The sequence below is a fragment of the Tamandua tetradactyla genome, chromosome 1 (genome assembly GCF_023851605.1).
Source record: "Tamandua tetradactyla isolate mTamTet1 chromosome 1, mTamTet1.pri, whole genome shotgun sequence".
Classification (NCBI taxonomy): domain Eukaryota; kingdom Metazoa; phylum Chordata; class Mammalia; order Pilosa; family Myrmecophagidae; genus Tamandua; species Tamandua tetradactyla.
The window spans coordinates 117,303,711-117,324,252 of record NC_135327.1 but is presented as its reverse complement, the minus strand read 5'-3'; the positions used below and the strand labels follow the sequence as shown (position 1 = coordinate 117,324,252).

The following is a 20,542-nucleotide window of genomic DNA, read 5'->3' as shown; positions in this document are numbered from 1 at the left end:
TGCGAAGTTCCCTTTGGGGAATGGTGAGAACGGGGAGAAATACAACTTCTCCAAGTTGAATTCTTAGATATTTTTACAAACAGTGTGGACAACCAAAGCTATAGGCTGAGCCCCCAATCTTGGGGTTTGTTCATATGAAACTTAACCCCACAAAGGATAGGTCAAGTCTACTTAAAATTAGGCCCCCAGAGAACCTCTTTTGTTGCTCAATGTGGCCTCTCTCTCTCCAGCCAACACAAGAAGCAAACTCACTGTCCTCCCCCTATCTACGTGGGACTTGACTCCCAGGGGTGTGGACCTTCCTGGCAATGTGGGACAGAAATCCTAGAATGAGCTGAGACTCAGCATCAAGGGATTGAGAAAACCCTCTTGCCCAAAAGGGGGAGGAATGAAATGAGACAAAATAAAGTGTCAATGGCTGAGAGATTCCAGAGTTGAGAGGTTATCCTGGATATTACTCTTACACATTAAATAGATATCACCTTGTTAGTCAAGATTTAATGGAGAGGCTGGAGGGAACTGCCTGAAAATGTAGAGCTGTGTTCCAGTAGCCATGTTTCTTGAAGATGATTGTATAATGATATAGCTTTCACAATGTGACTGTGTGATTGTGAAAACCTTGTGTCTAATGCTCCTTCTATCTATCTTGTCAACAGATGAGTAAAACATATGGAATAAACATAAATAATGGGGGAAACAAATGTTAAAATAAATTTAGATTGAAATGCTAGTGGTCATTGAAAGGGAGGGGTAATGGGTATGGTATGTATGAATTTTTTTCTGTTGTATTTTTATTTCTTTTCCTGAATTCATGCAAATGTAAGAAATGATCATGATGATGAATATGCAATTATGTGATGATATTGTGAATTATTGATTATATATGTAGAATGGAATGATCAAAAGTAAAGAATGTTTGTGTTTGTTGTTTGTATTTTTTTAAAAAAATTTAAAATTAATAAAAAAATAAATACTAAAAAAATGAAAAAAACCACAACTGTTCATTTCTTGTATATTGCTTTCCGGCAGCATTAGCAAACCAAAACACAGCCTAGAGGAATTTCTTTGTCTAAAGAGTGCCACTGAGTGAGTACTTCTTTAATGCCATGGTTCTTAAATGGGGTCAGTTTTGCCCCAGAGGAGACATTTGGTAATGTCTGGAGACATTTTTAGTTGTTACAGGTGGGGAGGGGAGGAGGAGGTGCAGCTGACAACTCTGGGTTGAGACCAGGGATGCTGCTGAACATCTGTACTGCACAGGACAGCCTCCTATAACAAATCATTATCTGGCTTCAAATGCCAGTAGTGCAGCAATTGAGAAACCCTGGCCTAACACAATGGGGAGATTCACACTCCCATTAGTAAAATCAGGGAAGACTTTATTATTCTTTTCTGTTTTTCATATTATGAGGAAGGGGTAGTAAAGGGAGAAAACCAGTCAGTCCTTATCACTTCCTTGATTCTAAAAATAAGTGGGCAGTTAATTAAAAGAAAATAAATGAAAATATTCCAAATCCAACAATGACAAAACTAAAATAAAAACTTCCCTGACAATTCTGATAGATACCTTGGGTGTCATGTTTACTTACAAAGTAATGGAGGAAAGTAAAATTATTTGATATGTGTTTTTCCTTAGTGAGATCACCTGTCTCCAGTGATAGAGGTAGGATACAAAAAGAGGATAAATTTTATTTTAAAGTTTTCTTAGGCTGAGTTGTGATTTCTTAAAATGACTTTATCGTATGGCTAAACGAAGCAATTTTGCTAGAGACAGTATTCCAGAAAATTACTAATTTCAGATTGTATAATGCTGTCCCTGATGGCAGCATTTATTATTATTATTATTATTATTTTTTTACATGGGAAGGCACTGGGAATCGAACCTGGGTCTCCTCTATGGCAGGCAAAACTTTGCCTGCTGAGCCACCATGGACCACCCAGCATTTATTATTAATAATGATATTAAATGATTCTTAATAGTTCATATGGTAGATATTTATAAGCTAATGATGAGTAGCCAGCAGTTGAGATTATCAAGTGAAGCATTTGGAATGTTATGGCAAATAAAGTCAGCTATTAAAGAAAACTCATCAAGTTATGGTGATAAACTAAAACCCCCTATCCCCAGTATTAACTTGGAATTTCTTGTTATAGTTAACAATTTCAGGTTTGAATCCAACATGTCCAATTTCTGAAAAGTTTTTTTTTTTGCCTTTTATTTAATAAAAAGTAAAATAGGAAATGGGTTTAAGCTATGTTTTATTTTGCCAGGCTGCTGTGATAAATGCCACATGCTAGTTGGCTTACCAATAGGAATTTTATTGACTAACAGTTTTGGAGCCTAGAAGTCTAAAATCAAGGCACCAAAAAGGCCATCTTTTCTTTCCAAAGTCTATAGTGTTCTGGTGCTGGTTTGCTGCAATCCTTGGGGTTCCTTGGCTTCCATCTCTGCATCTGTTGTATGGTGATCTCTCTCTCCTTGTTTCTGCTCTTGTAGTTTCTAGCCTCTACCTATATCCTTCTCTGACTGTGTCTAAGTTTTCTCTGCTTATAAAGGACTCCAGTAATACAATTAAGGCTCGTCCTGAGTCAGTTGGGCCACACCTTTACTAAAAATAACATGTCAAAAGGTCCTGTTTACACATGAGTTCACACCCACAGAAACAGGATTAAGAACAAGAACATGCCTTTTATTAATGTACATAATTCAACGTATCACAGACTGTAAGGTTGGGAAACTGTAAGGACAAGAAAAAGAAAAAATTCCAGGGTTGACTTCTGTTGGTGAAGTTCTTGAGAGCCCTTCTGCCCTCTTCCAGAATATTCCCTTGCCTGTTGCTTTATAATCAACAATTTGTAGCTGGGGATCTTCTTACTTTCTCTAAGTATTTTAGATGTTTTCTCTTGGCTAACATTGTGTTAAAATTTCAATTTGCTAAAAGCATCTATATGGTCGTATTATGGATGTAAGTTGTATTACATCATTTGACTTTAATTTTTTATGGTTGTTATATATGCATATGATGTCATTTTCCATTTAGGTGACAAGTGAAAAGGCTAGGAGTGCTAATTAGAGTACAAGAGCTGTTAAAAATGAGATTGCCATCACCACTTTGTATTCATCTGGATATATTGTAAAAGCTGCTGTTGTGTGTTCTAGGAGCATTCCTATACTACTCCAGACCAGTGGGGGAAGTGCAGTGGAAATATGTGTATAAACAGAAAAAATAATGTTTAGTTTTCTGCTATTACAGAAAAACTCAGTGTATTTTTTAAATGGTTGGTGGTAGAGCTTAAAATGTTATAGTATTTAAATGCCATTGCCTGAGTTTAAAAGAGTAATATAACACTTTTGTTTAAACATATAAACATTTAAAGAAACTCCTAGAATGAGTTGAGACTCAGCATCAAGGGATTGAGAAAACACCTTCCTGACCAAAAGAGGGAAGAGTGAAATGAGACAAAATAAAGTGACAATGGCTGAGAGATTCCAAATAGAGTCAAGAGATCAGCCTGGAGGTTACTCTTATGCGTTAAATAGATATCACCTTGTTAGTCAATATGTAATGGAGAAGCTGGAAGGAACTGTCTGAAATGTAGAGCTGTGTTCCAGTAACCATGTTTCTTGAAGATGATTGTATGATGATATAGCTTTCACAGTGTGACTGTGCGATTGTGAAAACCCTGTGTCTCAATACCTTATCAACAGACGAGTAAAACATATGGAATAAAAATAAATCATAGGGGGAACAAATGTTAAAATAAATTTAGATTGAAATGCTAGTGATAGATGAAAGGGTCGATAAGGGTATGGTATGTATGAATTTTTTTCTGTTGTCTTTTTATTTTTTTTTCTGAATTGCTGCAAATGTTCTAAGAAATGATCATGATGATGAATATGCAACTATGTGATGATATTTTGAATTACTGATTATTTATGTAGAACGGAACGATCAAAAGTTAAGAATGTTTGCATTTGTTATATTTTTTAAAAAATTTAAAAATTAATAAAAATGAGAAAAAAAACGTTTAAGGAATACTAGAAACTACATTCTTTATAATTTTTTGTTGTTGTTTTAGAACTTTATACAAATCCAACTACCCTGTATATGGTCTCCTGCCATGTGCTTTTTTGCTCAACATGATTTTTCTGAGGTTCCTGGATATTGTTGCTACTGTACAGTGTTCCATCGTAGACTAGATCATGATTTAATTATTCATTTTCAGGTCCAAGGATATTTGGCTTGTTTTCAGTTTTTCTTTTATTGACCGTGCTGTTATGAACTTTTCTTTGGGTGTATATATAAAATGGTATAAATCTAGGAGTGGAGTTGCTGGATTTGGGATGATGCTAAATTGTTTTCTAAAGTGTCTGTATTTCCTGAGACTCCTATCAACACTATAGAAGTGTTTATGTTCTTTATAATTCTGATGGAAAGTTTTACATGTTAACTTAAAAAGCACAAGGGGTACATAATTTTTCAGAATTCTTCTAAAGCGTATGAATGGAGTGCCAAAGTCTGACTCATAGCTTTGATTGCAGCCCACACTAAAAAATGCATGTCATTTCATGGCCCAGCATACACATGCTCATATACACATACCCAAAAGCCAAAGATCAGTTCTTATACTTATCATATATGATGCTCTCATATAATTTTTTTCTTTTGTTTCCTCTCTTTTCCTATCTTTTCTTTTTTCTTCCTTTCTTTTTTTTTTGTTCTTCTCTCCCATTCAGTAAAAAAGAAAAAAATCCTGAATCTGACCCACTGTATTTACTCTAGCTAATGGGTTGGGACCTAAAATTTGAAAGAGCTAGAGATCTAAGACTCATTTGTTTCATTGTTGTTTTTGTCTGAGAATAAATCAGAGAGGTAAAACAAAATTCGTGTTAATATTTTAAGTGGGTTTCAAACTTTTCTATGAAGTTCATCTGTGGCATCAGTTTTGATGTCATTGTTCCTTCCCTCTTGCTCATCCTTTCATCCATCTGTATTTTTTCCCCATTACACCTATATAAAAAACCTACAAAAAGTAAAACCTAGTTGTGGTAGAGAAACTGGGGAAAGAAGGGGTAATCTTTGTGTAATCCTAATTGGTAGTCTAGCTAATGTCAAAGGATAACTTTTAAAAGAGGATAAAATTGTGTCTTTCATGCAGATATAAAACTGTCAAAGATTTTATTTAACTTGTTAATCAATGAGGGAAAAGTAGTAAGATATTACAACCAGCTCAAAAGAGAACTCAAAGGAACCACCACACATTTATAGTCAGGGAAGGAATGTTGAATTTACAAATGGATGCAAAACTGATAAATATCCATGGAATAATAATCATTGCATTCTATTAGATGCATTTTTATGGACAGAAATTTTGCATTACTATCAGTTTTCTACAAGTTAACTTCTGTCACTGAAGAGTTATAAAATAGCCTTGTCAGAGACAAATAAGGATAGAAGTAATTTCCAGATGGATGAGGTAGGCAGGATATAAGTTCTAAAGTCTTTATGCTTCTTTACATTGATCAGATTTAGACTATTAAACCATTCTTAATGCTGGGTCTAAAACTTTGTTCAATCTGCACAATCTTTTTGAAAATTACAATTTGTTGCTCTTATATAAAAACTAGGAAATTTTTAATAATATTTGGATTTCTGCTTCATCTTAAAAAATCAGATTAGGTGGTCCTGGGCCCACGTTCCAGCTGGCAAGTGTGAGCTCCTTAAAGTCCCCTCTTCAACTAGGCCTCTACTCTACTTTTCACTCCGTTTGACTATACTTGGCCTGTTTCACTCATATAGTTATCTGGATGGTGTTTGAACTTATCACCCTTGGAGGTCAGTTTGTTCTGCAGTTTTGCAATGTGAAACAATATAGGAGAATTAACATTTTAGTCCTGGTATGACAGCCAAGAATCAAGTTTTTGTAAAATTTTGTATACACATCAATTTGGTCATAATTAAAGGGATGTATTTTCATGATATGCTTTACTTTTTTAGACATCAGAATCGCCATCTCTGAACTTTTATATTTTCCATTTGAAATACCACTGATGTTCATAATTTCATCTGACAACTTCCAAATTTGTTGCTTCCACTATTTCTCCAGCTCATTTTACATATTTCCATTCGAGCCAGCCAGTGTTTCCCTCCATCCAACTTATCCGAAATGGTATTTATTATTTTTTTCTTCTCTTAAAATGTACATCTCTTTCCTACTTTCCTTTTCTTACTCATTTCTTATTCACTTTCTTTGGTCCCTGAGGCTTAAGATTTCAGACATCTTTTACTAATTCCTTTCTGCCTTTGTATTTTGAGAATCATTAGGTTCTGTGTCATATTGTTTGTGTACATTCCTTCTTTTCCATACAAGCATCTCCCATCTTAACCCAGTACCTCACTGACACAACTTTCTAGCTTTTTTGTTGACTCCACAATCTCCTCGATCAAGCGCTCCAGCATGTCACTTGAAATTGTATTTCTTAAACACTAATGTGTTCAAGACCCTAGTCTGTGCAATAACGTCCACAAACCCTTGTATCCTACTCTGAATATTCTAATATTTTCCTGACTGTTCAGCCCCTTCAATAGTTTGTCTCTGTCTTCTGCATGGCTTTCATTTATCTACATGGCTCTTCACCTCTAATAAAGTTCATCCCTTTACTGTCCCCTAAACACACTATGCTCTTCATTCATATTGATTCTTCTTATAGGAAAAGCCTTTCTTCTCTTCTTTGTTAATATCTGCACCCTAACCATCTGATTACATTAAACTCCAGCCCTGTCTATTCTGTGAAGCCTTTCAGGGCTAGTCTAATTCTTATTGATCTTTCTGGAATGTTTTATACTGTTTAGTGCTGTTTTATGTAATATAATCTTGTCTCTCAAGATTAAAGCTACCAAAAGCATAGACCAACATCTTACATATTTTTGATATGTGTATTATTCAGGGTCCTCCAGAGAAACAAAATCAGTGGGTTATATACATATGCAAATATTATGAGATTTGTTACAGGAATTGGTTCCATGACCATAGTGATAAACAACTCCAAATTCTGTAGAGCAGACTGCAGGTTGGGAACTCTGATGAGGTTTTCTATGAATTCCCCAGGAGAAGCTGTCTTACTGAAATGGAGATGGAAATTCCTCCAACTGCTGAAGTAATCATTTCTCCCTGGAAGGTCTTCCACCGATTGAGACTTCTTTCATTGCTGAAAGCATTCTCCTTTGTTAATTGTAGATGTTGATTATAGCCAGAGATGTAATCAACTGACTGAAGATTTAAATCCACAAAATACCCTCAGAGTAACAATCAGGCCAGTGCTTATTTGACCAAACAACTGGACACCATAATCTCGCCAAATTGACATTTGGACTTAACCATCACAGTTATCTCTCTGAAGAATTTAGTAAGCTTATTATTATCTAAATTTGTATTATTTTTATATACTCATGCAATTTGCAACTCAGCATATAGAAGAGAAAGGACAGTAATCATTGTTCAGGATTTTAACCTTTTGGCAATAGGAAATTTACATATTGGATTTTGGCACAAATATGAAGAAAAATATGTGTGTGTTTTGTGTATTTGTGTATATTCTCACTATAGCAAGTGACTCCTGCTTATGGAGCACAGATGAATTTCAGTCTATTTTGATATATTTACATTAACTACCGACTGTTGAATTGAAAGGAGATGATCAAATTGAGAAAACCAGGTTGCCTTAATCCTTTTTTTCATGGATAATAGAACATAAAAGGTAAGCCTTAGAATGAAAGGAAAAAAACATTTCTTAAATGCCTTTTTCCCCTTCTCCCTGCTTCATAGCAACAGAATCTGCTCATTCAGGCTAGCTCTCAGAAATGCGTATCATTCAGAATGAGCAGACACTGTCCTTTTATTTTTCAGTTTCATTTAAGTGCTTAGATTATTGATAAATCATTTAAGTGCTTAAAGAAAAAATCTGCTTTTCACACAATGACTGTATCTGTAACACACATGAAGTGGTTTAAGAAATCTGAGATGATATTTTTGAATATTTGTGAACTAAAACTTCTATCTTGCATTTAGAATTTCATGCTAATAATGAATTTTATTAGCTTTTTTGAGGTATAATTGGCACAACACAGATGACATATGAAAGTGTACAGTTGGTGGGTTTTGACATATGTTCACACTCATGAAATCATCATCAAAGGCAATATAATGAACATATCCATCTCTCTTCCCAAAGTTTCCTTATGCCCCATTCGTAATCCTGCCCTCCTTTCCTCTCCTCTTGCATCTCTCCCTTCCCCCAGGCAGCCACTGATCTGCTTTCCATCACTGTACATTAGTTTGAATTTTCTACAGGTTTATATAAATGGAATCATACAGTATGGAGGTTTTTTTTGGTCTGGCTTCTTTCACTCAGCTTAAATTTTTTGTGATTCATCATTCCTGTTCTAACAACAAGGAAAAGCTTGAAAAACTGAAGGGGAAAGAAAAAAAACCCTGTTAGGTCCATCAGAGAATTGAGGTCACAGGGCAAGCTGTCTCCCAGAAATGTGGAGAGAGAGACAGATACCAAAAAAATCACATCTCACCTAGAAGAGGAGACTAAGAACAGAAGCCTGTCTACTGGTGTCACTACCCTTAGAAATTCTTAAGCTTTAGCTGACTGATTGCTAGAGGCTCAGTAGTCCAGCTTGAGTTAAAAACTCTGGGGATCCTAGTCTTAGGGTGATTCCTTGCTTTGTGGAGCTTCTCCTTCAGGAGTACCACAGGTATTCACTGTGAAGAATCAGTGAAAACTCCCTTCCTGCAAGCGTTCTGTTTTCTCTTAGAAAGGACTTCCCTCAAAGGAACTATTTTAACAGGACCTAACTGACATGGGGGAAAGGAAATACTCAACTCCAGACTCTTCTAGTCTTCTTATCTCACCCAAAGGGGTGGATAGGGGAATTGAGAAGCACTTGTGAAGGTCACATTCCAGGAGCACATGTTCACAAAAAGACTGAAACCTAATCATACGATCAAAGAATGCTTCCCCTCCCACCACCACATCAACATGACTCCTGTATAATAAGAGAGGATACAAGGGAAAGAACTGCAAGGATCAGATTTTTTTAAAGAAGCCTCTTAGGGAATCCAATGCCAACAGTAAAGACAAAACCCAGGACACCAGAGGAGAACTTAGCCCCTGACATCAGCAGCCATAACAAACAGTAAACATAGCCTGAGTTCTAGCCAAAAAAAAAAAAACAAAACACTTCACATTAAAGGCCTATTTATCTCAATTTCTTTTACCAAGTAAATCATGCCTGGCTTTCAAAAAAAATTACAGGTCCTAATAAAAGTAAAAAAAAAAAAAAGAAAAAGCATCAGAACCAGACTCAGATATGGCAGAGATTTTGGAATTATTAGACAGGGAATTTGATATAACTATAATTAATGTGCTAAGATTTTAATGAAAAATAAATGGGTATTTTAAGCAGAGATAGAAATTCTAAGATTCGAAAGGAAGTTCTGGAAGCCAAAAACATTGTAACAGAAATGAAGAACACTTTTGAGGGGCTCATCAGAAGACTGGGTGTTCTAGTTTGCCAGCTGCTGGAATGCAATATACCAGAAACGGAATGACTTTTAACAAGGGGAATTTAATAAGTTGCAAGTTTACAGTTCTAAGTCCGAGAAAATGTCCCAATAAAACAAGTCTACAGAAATGTCCAATCAAAGGCATCCAGGGAAAGATACCTTGGTTCAAGAAGGCCGATGAAGTTCAGGGTCTCTCTCTTAAGTGAGATGGCCCATGGTGAACACAGTCAGGGCTTCTCTCTCAGCTGGAAGGGCACATGGCAAATACGGTGTCATCTGCTAGCTTTGTCTCCTGGCTTCCTGTTTCATGAAGCTCCCCAGGAGGCGTTTTCCTTCTTCATCTCCAAAGGTCCCTGGCTGGTGGACTCTCTGCTTCGTGGTGCTGCAGCATTCTCTGCTCTCTCTGAATCTCTCATTCTCCTTTTATAGGACTTCAGAAACTAATCAAGACCCACGCAAATGGGTGGAGACATGTCATCCCCTAATCCAGTTTAACAACCATTCTTAACTAAATCACATCAACCAGGGAGATGATCTCATTACAGTTTCAAATATACAATATTGAATAGGGATTATTCTACCTTTAAGAAATGGAATTTATATTAAAACATGGCTTTTCTTAGGGGGCATACTTCCTTTCAAGCCAGCACACTGGGCATGGCCAAGAAAATCAGTGAGCTTCAAGATGTGAATAGAAATTTTCAAATCTGAAATAAAATGAGAAACGTGGAACAGAAAATCTAAGAACTGACGGTCAATTACATAATGGGAATACCAGAGGAGAGGAGAGAGAGGAAGGAACAGAAGTATTTGAAGTAATAATGGCTTAGAATTTTCTGAAATAACACAGATCTAGGAAGCTCAGAGAAGACCAAGCAAGTAAATTCCCCAAAAATCTAAACCTAGACATATCATATTCAAAACTCCAGAAAAAAATCCTTCAAATGTAAAGGGAAAATAGAAACTTTCTTAAACAAATACAAATTGAGGGTATTTGTCAACTGTCGACCTATATTAAAAGAAATTCTTAAGATGAAAGGACAGGGTGGGCCACGGTGGCTCAGCAGGCAAGAATGCTTGCCTGCCATGCCAGAGGACCCGGGTTCAATTCGCGGTGCCTGCCCATGTTAAAAAAAAAAAAAGGATGGAAGGACAGGTCTTTCACAGATAGGATTGTGGAAAGATGGCAGAGTAGGAGCCTCTAGGAATCAGTCCCTCCACCAGAACAACTACTGAACTGGCAGGAACTGTTCGAATCAACTATTTTGAAATTCCAGAGTGTAATAAACTGGATATTATGCAGCATCCAGGGAAGAGTTAGAGGAAGAGGAGGTAAATTGTGTTAAATGCTCATGAATTTCCCTTTCTGTGCAGTGGCTACCATCCGCCATCCCCCAACCTCATGACAAGAAACAGTGGGTCCTCAACCCTGGTTCCTTAAACAATAATAATAAGGGACTCAAAATGGTACAATATAATACTCTAATAAATATGAAAGCAGGCATTAATGACAGAATTGAAGGAAAAGAAAAGAGGTAAGACTAGCAAAATGGTAGAAGAAAGTCCTACATTATCAGTAGTTATTTTACATGTAAATGGATTAAACTCTCAATGGAAAGGTAGAAGTTGGAAGAATGGATTAAAAAGAATGACCAAGGGTGCTGCAAAGGTGGCTCAGCAGGCAGAATTCTCGCCTGCCATGTCGGAGACCCGGGTTCCATTCAGGGAGCCTGCCCGTGCCCAGAAAGGAAAAGAAAAAGAATGACCCAATTATATACTGCTTACAGAAGACTCACATTCAATTCAGACACATAGGTTGGCTGAAAGTAAAAGGCTGGGAAAAAATATACCCTGCAAATAGTAACCAAAAAAACTGGGGTAGTTATATAATATCAGATAAAATAGACTTTAGGTAAAAAACAGTTATGAGGTCAGAGAAAGTTATTATATACTACTTTATGGGGTCAATTCAGCGAGAAGACATAGCAATGATAGAATGTTATATGTGTAACTGAGAAATTAAGATTTAAGGAATGATTTTGATTTCCAAATCACTATATAGATATTCTTTCTTGCTTTCTGGTGTCCGAGGAAAATACCTGAAATTTCTAAATTGTAATCCAACTGCCTTGATCTCTGATAATATAGCCCTTATCTTCTGCTCCTGTGATTGTAAAAAACCTTATGACTAACCTTCACTTGTACCCATTTATCCAGTTTTTCAACCAACATGTTAAATAATCTAGATGACATGGACAAATTCCAAGAAATATACAAATTACCTATACTGACTCAAGAAGAAATAGACAATTTCAGCCAACCAATAATAGCTAAGGGATTGAATCAATAAACAAAATTCTCCCAACAAAAAAAGCCCAGGACCAAGATGGCTTCACCAGGTAAATTTTACCAAATATTCCAAGAACAATTCATACCAATTCTGATCAAACTCCTCCAAAAAATTGAAGAGGAGGGTACACTTCTCAACTCATTCTATGAGGCCAGCATCACCCCAGACCAAAAACAGATAATGACACTACAAGAAAAGAACATTATAGACCACTATCCCTTTATGAATGTAGATACAAAAATCCTCAGCAAAATAGTAGCAAATTGAATCCCACAGAACATTAAAAAACTATGCATCTTGGGTGGTGCAGTGGTGGCTCAGTGGCAGAATTCTCACCTGCCATGCTGGGGACCTGGGTTTGATTCCCCGGCCTACCCATGCAAAAAAAAGAGAGAGAAAAATATGCACCTTGATCAAGTAGGATGTATTCCAGGTATGTGAGGATGGTTCAACATAAAAAAAGATCACTGTAATATGTGACATTTTAAAGGCTGAAGGTAAAAACCCACATCATCCTTTCATTTGATGCAGGAAAGGCATTTGACAAAGTCTAGTATCCTTTTTTTAAAAAAAATTTTATTTTTTAGCATACATTCTTGATAAAAACACTTAGAAAACTATGAATAGAAGGAAACTTCTTCAGCATGATAAAGGGTATATATGAAAAAACCATAGCTAACATCATACTCAGTGGTGAAAGTGTGAAAGCTTTCCCCCTAAGATCAGGAACAAGACAAGAATGTCTGTTGTCCACCACTGTTATTCAAATTGTACTGGATGTTCTAGCTAGAGCAATCAGGTAAGAGAAATAAAAGCCATCCATGTTGGATAGAAAGAAGTAAAAATATCTGTATTTTCAGATGACATGATCCTATATATAGAAGACAAGAGAAGATCCATAAGAAACTACCAGACCTAGTAAATGAATTCAGCCAAGTTGCAGGATACGATAAACACACAGAAATCAACTGAGCATCTGTATCACAGTAATGAACAATCTGAAAAGGAAATAAAGAAAATAACTTTATTTACAATAGCATCAAGAAAAATAAAATACTTAGAAATAAATTTAACCAAGGAAGTGAAAGATGTGTACACTGAAAACTATAACACATTGCTGCAAGAAATTAAAGACCTAAATAAATGGAAAGGTATCCTATATTCATGGATTGGAAAACTTAGTACTGTTAAGATGTCAATACTGCCTAAAGTGATTTCCACATTCAGTGCAACCTCTATCAAAATTCTAGCCCTCTCCTTTTACAGAAATGGAAAAGGTTATCCTCAATTCATATGGAATTGCAAGGGGGCCCTGAGTAGCCAAAAATGTCTTGAAAAAGTAGAACAAAGTTGGTGCAGTCACACTTCTTCACTTTCATATTTGCTATGAAGCTACAGTAATTGACTATGTAGTATTGGCTTAAGGATAGACATAAAGACCAATGGAATATAATTAACAGTCCACAGATAAATCCACACACCTGTGATCATTTGATTTTCAATAAGGTTGCCAAGTCCACTCAATGTGGGAATGAATTAGCTGCATTAATAAATGTTGCTGGGACAAGTGAACATCCACATGCAAAAGAATGAATGTGTGCTCTAACCTCTCACCATATAAAAAATTCAAAATGGATTAATGACCTAAATATAAGAGCTAATACTATAAAACTCTGAACAAGAAAATATACGGGGATATCTTTAGGACCTGTAGTAGGCACTGGATTTTTAGATTTTACACCAAACCAGAAGCAGCAAAGGAAAAATATGAATAAAATGGACTTTATCAAAATTAAAACTTTTGTGCATTAGAGCATATCAGTAAAGTGGGAAGGCAACCTGCAGAATAGGAGGGAGTATTTATAAACTCTATATATGATAAGGTTTAATATTCAGAATGTATAAAGAAGTCTTATAACTGACCAACCCAATAAAAAAAAATGGTCCAGGAATTTGAGTAGACATTTATCCAGAGAGGATATTCAGAAGACCAGTAAGCTTATAAAAAGATGCTCAACATGTTTTTTAAAGAAAAACAGATTAAAAACTGTAATAATACAGCCAAAGTACAAGCCACAAAAGGAAAAATAGATAAAAGGGTACTCCTCAAAATCAAATGCTTTTGAACCTCAAAAGACTTTGTCGAAAAGGTGAAGAGGCAGCCAACTCAGTGGGAGAAAATATTTGGAAATCATGTATCAGGCAAAGGTTTGATTTCTTTTATATATAAAGAAATCATACAACTCAACAACAAAAGAACAAACAACCCAATTATAAAATGGGCTAAAAATAAAAATAGGCGTTTTCTGAAGAGCAAATACAGATGGCTCAAAAGCACATGAAGAGATGCTCATTTTCATTGGCTACAAGGGAAATGTAGATCAAGACTACAATGAGATATCACCTCATACCTATAAGAATGGCTGCTATTAAACAAACAGGAAATTGTAAATGTTGGAGAGGATGTGGAGAAACTGGGACACTTATGCACTGCTGGTGGGAATGTATAATGGTGCAGCCACTATGGAAGACTGGTGCTTCCTTAGGAAACTAAAAATTGAGTTGCCCTATGACTCTGCAATAGCACTACTTGGTATATACCCAAAAGAACTGAAAGCAATGGCACAAACAGACATTTGCACACTGATGTTCATAGGGGCATTATTCACAGTTGCCAAAAGATGGAAATAAACCAAATTCCCATCAACAGATGAGTGGATCAACAAAATGTGGTATATGCATACAATGGAATACTATGCAGCAGTAAGACAAAATGACATCCTGAAGCACATGACAAGATGGATAAGCCTTGAGGACATAATGCTGAGTGAAATTAGCAAGACACAAAAGGATAGATACTGTATGATTCCACTTTTATGACCAGCATAAGGGTATAATCAGGGGATTATAATACAGAATATAGGGGATTTAGAGATACATAGAAGGTAGAGATGGGTTAACCGTTAGCTAATGATGTTGAACTCTTGTAGGTCTATAAGTAATATTACCATATTGAAGATGAACAAGATTGAAAGGGGTTGTATAGACTTACGTGTCCCACTGATTCACACTAGAAATATAAATTTGTTCTCATAAGAATTGCTTCTAAAATATGATTCTTGTATAAAGAGTGTTTAAATCCAGGGTACAGGGAGAAAACTGCTATTGCATGCTATGAGCTATGTTCAAATGTAAACCATCAGCACTACCACAGCAACAGTAGAGGCAAATAATGAGGGGAGGGACAAGAGTTAAGAGGAGGTTTAGATTTCCTATTTGGCGAGGGTGTGTTTATTGGTTTTCCTTCTCTTGGTAACGATGAAATTATCTAAAATTGAGAATGCTGATGGACTGTAGACTTTGGGCCTCTACCTGATGCCTGATGAATGCAGGTGGCTGAAGGATGCACTAACAGAGAAGTAGATTGGCGATGGTGCTGTATACTTATGAGCAAAGGTAGTGCTGCTACAAAAAGGAACAAAGTCATGAGGCATGCAAAGATGTGAATGAACATGTGGGACATTTGGTGAGACAAAATAAGCCAGAAACAAAAGAACAAGAATGGTATGGTCATCTTTAGAAAATGCTTATAAGAAAACAGGGTCCTAGATTGTAGGCTTTTAGAGCAGACACATTAAGTCCAGTGTGGTGATTAATATTTCTGGATTTTGAGAGGCTGTTTTATATAAATAACCTGATATTTAGAGATAAATACGAAGCAGAACAGGTTGGGGTTAAAGTAATTCAGAACATAGGGGTAAGAAAGACAGTGCCTACATTTTAGAACCACACATACTCTTGAGACCAATGGAAAAAAGGTTTATTTGATCTGGAACTGAAATTCTCTGCAGTCCATAATCTAATTCAACCTCTCTGTATAGCTCATTTGAACAATTGAAACACAGGGAGCACAGAGTAAGAAAGGGGTCTGTGCTGGTTTGAAAGGATGTATGTACCCTAGAAAAGCCATATTTTAATCCTAATCCCATTTTGTAAAGTCAGCCATTTCTTCAAATCCCTATGCAATACTGTATGCTTGAAACTGTAATTAGATCATCTCCCTGGAGATTTGACTCAATCAAGAGTGATCATTAAGCTGGATTAGGTGGAGACATGTCTCCAGCCATTTATGTGGATCTTGATTAGTTTACTGGAATCCTATAAAAGAGGAAATATTTTCCTTTTTTTTTTAAATTTTTTATTTTTTTTTATTAATGGAAAGAAAGAAAAAAAAAGAAATTAACACAACATTTAGAAATCATACCGTTCTACATATGCACTCAGTAATTCTTAACATCATCACATAGATGCGTGATCATCGTTTCTTAGTACATTTGCATCGGTTTAGAGGAACTAGCAACACGACAGAAAAAGATATAAAATGTTAATATAGAGAAAAGAAATAAAAGTAGTAATAACAGTAAAAAAAAAACAACAAACAAACAAACAAACAAGCAAACAAAAACAAAAAAAAACCCTATAGCTCAGATACAGCTTCATTCAGTATTTTAACATGATTACTTTACAATTAGGTATTATTGTGCTGTCCATTTTTGAGTTTTTGTATCTAGTCCTGTTGCGCAGTCTGTATCCCTTCAGCTCCAATTACCCATTGTCTTACCCTGTTTCTAACTCCTGCTGGACTCTGTTACCAATGACATATTTCAAGTTTAATCTCGAATGTCCGTTCACATCAGCGGGACCATACAGTATTTGTCCTTTAGTTTTTGGCTGGACTCACTCAGCATAATATTCTCTAGGTCCATCCATGTTATTACATGGTTCATAAGTTTATCTTGTCTTAAAGCTGCATAATATTCCATCGTATGTATATACCACAGTTTGTTTAGCCATTCTTCTGTTGATGGACATTTTGACTGTTTCCATCTCTTTGCAATTGTAAATAACGCTGCTATAAACATTGGTGTGCAAATGTCCGTTTGTGTCTTTGCCCTTAAGTCCTTTGAGTAGATACCTAGCAATGGTATTGCTGGGTCGTATGGCAATTCTATATTCAGCTTTTTGAGGAACCGCCAAACTGCCTCCCACAGTGGTTGCACCATTTGACATTCCCACCAACAGTGGATAAGTGTTCCTCTTTCTCCGCATCCTCTCCAGCACTTGTCATTTTCTGTTTTGTTGATAATGGCCATTCTGGTGGGTGTGAGATGATATCTCATTGTGGTTTTGATTTGCATTTCTCTAATGGCCAGGGACATTGAGGATCTCTTCATGTGCCTCTTGGCCATCCGTATTTCCTCTTCTGGTAGGTGTCTGTTCAAGTCTTTTTCCCATTTTGTAATTGGGTTGGCTGTCTTTTTGTTGTTGAGTTGAACAATCTCTTTATAGATTCTGGATACTAGACCTTTATCTGATATGCCATTTCCAAATATTATCTCCCATTGTGTAGGCTGTCTTTCTACTTTCTTGATGAAGTTCTTTGATGCACAAAAGTGTTTAATTTTGAGAAGCTCCCATTTATTTATTTCTTTCTTCAGTGCTCTTGCTTTAGGTTTAAGGTCCATAAAACCGCCTCCAGTTGTAAGATTTGTAAGATATCTCCCTACATTTTCCTCTAACTGTTTTATGGTCTTAGACCTAATGTTTAGATCTTTCATCCATTTTGAGTTAATTTTTGTATAAGGTGTGAGATACAGGTCTTTTTTCATTCTTTTACTTATGGATATCCAGTTCTCTAGGCACCATTTATTGAAGAGACTGTTCTGTCCCAGGTGAGTTGGCTTGACTGCCTTATCAAAGATCAAATGTCCATAGATGAGAGGGTCAATATCTGAGCACTCTATTCGATTCCATTGGTCGATATATCTATCTTTATGCCAATACCATGCTGTTTTGACCACTGTGGCTTCATAATATGCCTTAAAGTCCGGCATCGCGAGACCTCCAGCTTCGTTTTTTTTTCCTCAAGATGTTTTTAGCAATTCGGGGCAACCTGCCCTTCCAGATAAATTTGCTGATTGGTTTTTCTAATTCTGAAAAATAAGTTGTTGGGATTTTGATTGGTATTGCATTGAATCTGTAGATGAGTTTAGGTAGGATTGACATCTTAATTATATTTAGTCTTCCAATCCATGAACACGGAATGCCCTTCCATCTATTTAGGTCTTCTGTGATTTCTTTTAGCAGTTTTTTGTAGTTTTCTTTATATAGGTTTTTTGTCTCTTTGGTTAAATTTATTCCTAGGTATTTTATTCTTTTAGTTGCGATTGTAAATGGGATTCATTTCTTGATTTCCGCCTCAGCTTGTTCATTACTAGTGTATAGAAATGCTACAGATTTTTGAATGTTGATCTTGTAGCCTGCTACTTTGCTGTACTCATTTATTAGCTCTAGTAATTTTGTTGTGGATTTTTCTGGGTTTTCTACATATAGTATCATATCGTCTGCAAACAGTGATAGTTTTACTTCTTCCTTTCCAATTTTGATGCCTTGTATTTCTTTTTCTTGTCTAATCGCTCTGGCTAGAACCTCCAACACAATGTTGAATAATAGTGGTGATAGTGGACATCCTTGTCTTGTTCCTGATCTTAGGGGGAAAGTTTTCAATTTTTCCCCATTGAGGATGATATTAGCTGTGGGTTTTTCATATATTCCCTCTATCATTTTAAGGAAGTTCCCTTGTATTCCTATCTTTTGAAGTGTTTTCAACAGGAAAGGATGTTGAATCTTGTCAAATGCCTTCTGTGCATCCATTGAGATGATCATGTGATTTTTCTGCTTTGATTTGTTGATATGGTGTATTATATTAATTGATTTTCTTATGTTGAACCATCCTTGCATACCTGGGATGCATCCTACTTGGTCATGATGTATAATTCTTTTAATGTGTTGTTGGATACGATTTGTTAGAATTTTATTGAGGATTTTTGCATCTGTATTCATTAGAGAGATTGGTCTGTAGTTTTCTTTTTTTGTAATATCTTTGCCTGGTTTTGGTATGAGGGTGATGTTGGCTTCATAGAATGAATTAGGTAGCTTTTCCTCCACTTCGATTATGTTGAAGAGTTTGAGGAGAGTTGGTGCTAATTCTTTCTGGAATGCTTGATAGAATTCACATGTGAAGCTGTCTGGTCCTGGACTTTTCTTTTTAGGGAGCTTTTGAATGACTAATTCAATCTGTTTACTTGTGATTGGTTTGTTGAGGTCATCTATTTCTTCTTTTTTTTTTTTTTTTAAAGAGGGAGGAAGGGAAGGAAAGACAGAGAGAAGGAAGGAAGGAAGGAAGAAAGGGAAACATCTTTAAACATTTTCTTGTTTTATTGTATTTTGTTTGTTTGTTTGTTTTTTACATGGGCTGGGGCCGGGAATCGAACCGAGGTCCTCCGGCATGGCAGGCAAGCACTTTGCCCGCTGAGCCACCGCGGCCCGCCCATCTATTTCTTCTTGAGTCAAAGTTGGTTGTTCATGTCTTTCCAGGAACCTGTCCATTTCATCTAAATTGTTGTATTTATTAGCGTAAAGTTGTTCATAGTATCCTGTTATTACCTCCTTTCTTTCTGTGAGGTCAGTAGTTATGTCTCCTCTCTCATTTCTGATCTTATTCATTTGCATCCTCTCTCTTCTTCTTTTTGTCAATCTTGCTAAGGGTCCATCAATCTTATTGATTTTCTCATAGAACCAACTTCTGCTCTTATTGATTTTCTCTATTGTTTTCATGTTTTCGATTTCATTTATTTCTGCTCTAATCTTTGTTATTTCTTTCCTTTTGCTTGCTTTGGGATTAGTTTGCTGTTCTTTCTCCAGTTCTTCCAAGTGGACAGTTAATTCCTGCATTTTTGCCTTTTCTTCTTTTCTGATAAAGGCATTTAGAGCAATAAATTTCCCTCTTAGCACTGCCTTTGCTGCGTCCCATAAGTTTTGATATGTTGTGTCTTCATTTTCATTCGCCTCTAGGTATTTACTAATTTCTCTTGCAATTTCTTCTTTGACCCACTTGTTGTTTAAGAGTGTGTTGTTGAGCCTCCATGTATTTATGAATTTTCTGGCACTCCGCCTATTATTGATTTCCAACTTCATTCCTTTATGATCCGAGAACGTGTTGTGTATGATTTCAATCTTTTTAAATTTGTTAAGACTTGCTTTGTGACCCAGCATATGGTCTATCTTTGAGAATGATCCATGAGCACTTGAAAAAAAGGTGTATCCTGCTGTTGTGGGATGTAATGTCCTATAAATGTCTGTTAAGTCAAGCTCATTTATAGTAATATTCAGATTCTCTATTTCTTTATTGATCCTCTGTCTAGATGTTCTGTCCATTGATGAGAGTGGTGAATTGAAGTCTCCAACTATTATGGTATATGTGTCTATTTCCCTTTTCAGTGTTTGCAGTGTATTCCTCATGTATTTTGGGGCATTCTGGTTCGGTGCGTAAATATTTATGATTGTTATGTCTTCTTGCTTAATTGTTCCTTTTAATAGTATATAGTGTCCTTCTTTGTCTCTTTTAACTGTTTTACATTTGAAGTCTAATTTGTTGGATATTAGTATAGCCACTCCTGCTCTTTTCTGGTTGTTATTTGCATGAAATATCTTTTCCCAGCCTTTCACTTTCAACCTGTATTTATCTTTGGGTCTAAGATGTGTTTCCTGTAGACA

At 36.0% G+C, this 20,542-nt stretch overlaps 1 protein-coding gene across 4 annotated transcripts in view; it reads left to right on the top strand.

The window, feature by feature from the left end:
• UMAD1 (UBAP1-MVB12-associated (UMA) domain containing 1) overlaps nt 1–20,542 on the top strand; it is a 307,029-nt gene that overhangs the window by 20,821 nt on the left and 265,666 nt on the right. Inside the window, exon 1 of one of the 4 annotated variants that reach the window (XM_077123027.1) lies at nt 9,923–10,455. The exons of the other annotated variants lie outside the window; for them this stretch is intronic. The gene's annotated coding sequence lies outside the window, so the exon portion shown is untranslated. Of the gene's footprint in view, nt 1–9,922; nt 10,456–20,542 lie in introns of those variants that run through there. 4 annotated transcript variants of the gene reach the window in all.